We start from the raw sequence: 3808 nt of genomic DNA on the forward strand, positions 1-3808 counted from the left end.
CTGTTGTTCTTCCTCCATACTCTTCTCCTCCTTCACCTCCACTGCCATGTTCTAAGTCTTTGCGACACAGGAAGAAAAGGACGACACCAGCCCCTTCTGCCACCTCTGTCTCTTCTCTATGTCTTATGACCACTGATCTCTCCCTTCCACAGTCTTGTCCTCCACCTGCTGCTTCTTCCATCTCCCAGTCCTTGAGTCAGGAGGGGCCATATGTGAAGAAGAGAAGAAAAAGTAAGTTTTTTTTTTCAGTGGTAAACCTTAATCCACACTATTAAAGTTGACTTCAGGTAAATTAGATTTATTTGGTTGGTTGTTTTTGTTTTTGGTTGGTTAAGTTGTTTAACTGTGTTTAAGTGGCCAGCGTCCAAGGGCTGTGGTTAATGTCAATCACTATTTTGAAGGGGTCATCGGATGCAAAACCAACTTTTTCATGTTGTTTGAACATTAATGTGTGTTGGTAGTTTGTGAACACAACAAGCCTACAATGATGAAAATCCACCCAGTGGTATGTTTAATTTTTAAAAGTAATATCCGACTCCTATCATTTGCGTCTATGTTTGTGCAAATTGTTCCTGTTACAGCTTCACCCACAGCAAATGTAAGTATTATTTGGACCTTGCAGTAAAATGAGTTGACATTTTGCAGAGCTGATTTTGACAAGGTAAAAGGTTTTTTTTTTTTTTTACACTACTATTGAGAATTTTTAATCAAAGTATATTAGAGACTTTTCATTAAGACCCTAAAGAAAAATCATATGAACTTGTGAAAATTGGGCTTGTGATGACCCCCTTAAGCTAGGATGGCTTTTGGAAACCCAGCACAGTATATTTTACTTGATTGACAATAAGCAGGGACAAAGTGGGACCACAGTTCACCTCACAAGTAAAATGATAACTATTAACTGGAGATTCAACTACAAAGCTTGACATTCGTTGCTTAATAAACTTTCCTTGTCTTTTAATCATTCAGGTTGCCGGAAATGTAGTAGGCAGAAGATCTTCCTATTCGATAAAATAACTGGGGAAAGAATGAATGAGGTAAAATGTCTTTTATTAAGCTGCATGTTTGTCTCAGTGACTCTGGCCTTTAAAGATAACAATTCAGTGATTGCTTAAACAGCTAAAATAATTATTACTTTGTGTGTGTGTGTGTAGGGAAAAGCAGAATTGAAAGTCCACTGGTTGTCTTGCGCTGTGTGGTAAGTTGTGTTTTATTAACTATTTAATTTCATTGCAATGCTAAGTAGTCTATTCCATGACCAATATGATGTTAGCAATGCTCAAATGGTCTCTTGAAAGCAGTGTTCTGCTTACTTGTTTACCCTAGTGAAAAAAAATATGCTAAGTATACTTGCAGCCATACTAATTGTCAGTATACCTTTAGTGTATTAATGATTAGTTAATTTGAAGTGTGCTATTTTCGACATACTAATTTTGTGCTAAATATATTTTAATTGTAATTAAGTTGTAGTAAAGCATAACTTTAAGTGTATTTAGTGTACTTTTATGTGCTAAATTGAGACAACTTTAAGTATAATTAGTACACTTTAAGTATATGCCTGTGTAAGATAATTGCATGCTTGAAACCATAAATATATTATTTTTAAGGAAATATACTAAATTACAATTATTATTATTGACTTATTTTTACAATAATAATACTTATTAATAATAATAATTAAGTAAAAGCATTGTGGTAATATACTTTTTTATATTTAAAATTAGTACACTTTTTGCTAGTATATTTGCAATGTACTGTTGCAACTAGAAATACAATACAAATACACAAAATGTACTTTTTTCACAAGGGTATGGGTGATTTCGGTGCTTTAATTCTGCGTAAACTAAAAGATTAATAAAGTAAAACCCTCAGACATGGACGAGCTCTTCTTAACGCCATCTCTCCTTTATTTATTTCCCCCCCAACTCCTTGAATGTTCAAATATAACATCAAATATAACATCAGCATTTATTTTCCAACATAAATTATGTAATTAGATAACTCTGTTAAACTCAATTTAATTCTCAGAACAACATGGAAGTTCATTTTATTGATGTCTGTGGCAAGAGAAAGCTCCCTAGTCATGTAATTGATCCTGGCAGGAAATCATCCTCTGAGGTAGTCTGTAAAAAAACTGATACAAGGTTTTGCTAGGACATGGGCAATGGTCAGTTGTCTGGAATAAAAACTAAAGTGTGACTAAATATCAAGTTCTTTAAAGAATATTCCATTATTTTGGATACAGATAGGAGAAAGATCTACCTCCTTGTGTCAATTTAGATATCTAGTTATTAAAAAGAGCCGAGAATTTATGAATTAGAAGTGGACACAATGGATTGTGGAAGCTGGACAATTCAGTGCTTTCTAATTCATACAATTTTAAAAATAGTTGACAGTCAGCCAGTGTATTAAAAATAAAATGGAGCTAGCTGATGTGATAACATTTTTAATTTCTAGTCAAGTACTCAAGCTGCTACTATACATACACAACTAGCTAAAGCCTATTTATTGAGCAGGACATTGACCATGGACATTACCAGTAATGTTTTACAGTAGACGTGACCTTAGTGAAAAATAAATATGCTAAAATATATTTGCAATATATTTATTTACATGCTAAGTATACTACAAATAAATTTACTTATTATTTACTTAATAAAATATACTCTGTAATTGTACTTTTAGTATACCAACCTGGTATATTTGAAGCCTATTAAATTGGAACAATTTAATGCTTAATACTTAATGCAGAAGTAGTACTGAAGTCCAACTAAAGATATACTTGGATATATTTGACTGTGCTAAAGTGCAACTATTGCAAGTAAATGTTGTGTACACTTTAATCATTATCATACAATTCTCATCAATAGTGACATTAAACATTAAATTTTTGATTAATATTAATAAATGTGCTTTGTCCACAAGTAGTATTCCATGTAAAATGTAATTATTTTTTTATATCAGTAAGTTTTGAGCGATATGTCAGTAAATATGTTAATAGATTTGAACTATACTTAGTGTAAAATAAATGCATTTTAAGTCTATTACTTTTTTAATAGGGGAATCATGCATGCATAAAATAATTTGTCAGCATCTGAAACACTAAACTTGGATGGAGAATGCTGTTCTACATGTGATTTGCATCATATTTTTGAGCAATGAAGATGGAAACAGTGACAGTAGTGGTGATAAAATGCATTAGGAAGATTAGGGAAGTGAGAAAATAAGAGCAGTACTGAATATGAAGAAGAGGAGAACAATGATGAATGGCAGTGGAAGCAAGATGCAGTCACTCCTGATCCCTGAGTCTGTAGAACTGCCAGGTCTACTTGTAATAAAACATGAAAACATGCTGAAATTTTAAAACGTAGTCAGCATTCTGCAAGTCAAAGCCCTTTCTAGCTAATCCACTAGTGTCAATGATCTTGATTTTTGTCCTGTCTTCTAATGATATATGTGCACTTTTGATATTTTACAGTGGCAAAACTTGGGATGACACATGGGAGCCTGCCAGGGAGTTCCAACATTTTTTGACCGAGACTCCACACCCCAACCAGCTTTGAGAACTTCAACTGTTTTGTCGTTGTTGTTCTTGTTTTGTTTTGCTTGCTGTTCTCCATTAAAGTTGTTTGCACAGTGCATACTCTCTTCTAGTATTTTTTAAAAAGTTGTTGTTTTAAACATCTTTTGCATTTGTTGTGAACGGCGTTACAGCCAGGTAGTGTAACGTGGAGAGGACATGCTACAAATATGTTGTTTCTACATTATTTTAAAGACATTATTTTTAAAGATTTGTGCAGTGCAGTTT

The 3808-nt window shown here is 33.1% G+C and overlaps 1 long non-coding RNA gene across 1 annotated transcript; it reads left to right on the forward strand.

The window, feature by feature from the left end:
• The first annotated feature begins 933 nt into the window (after window positions 1-933).
• Window positions 934-3639, forward strand: LOC141290967 (uncharacterized). Its single transcript, XR_012340256.1, has 3 exons — window positions 934-1037; window positions 1155-1198; window positions 3479-3639. It is a non-coding gene; the product is annotated as an uncharacterized lncRNA (long non-coding RNA).
• The last annotated feature ends 169 nt before the right edge of the window (window positions 3640-3808 follow it).

The sequence above is a fragment of the Garra rufa genome, chromosome 18 (assembly GCF_049309525.1).
Source record: "Garra rufa chromosome 18, GarRuf1.0, whole genome shotgun sequence".
In the NCBI taxonomy this organism is placed as follows: domain Eukaryota; kingdom Metazoa; phylum Chordata; class Actinopteri; order Cypriniformes; family Cyprinidae; genus Garra; species Garra rufa.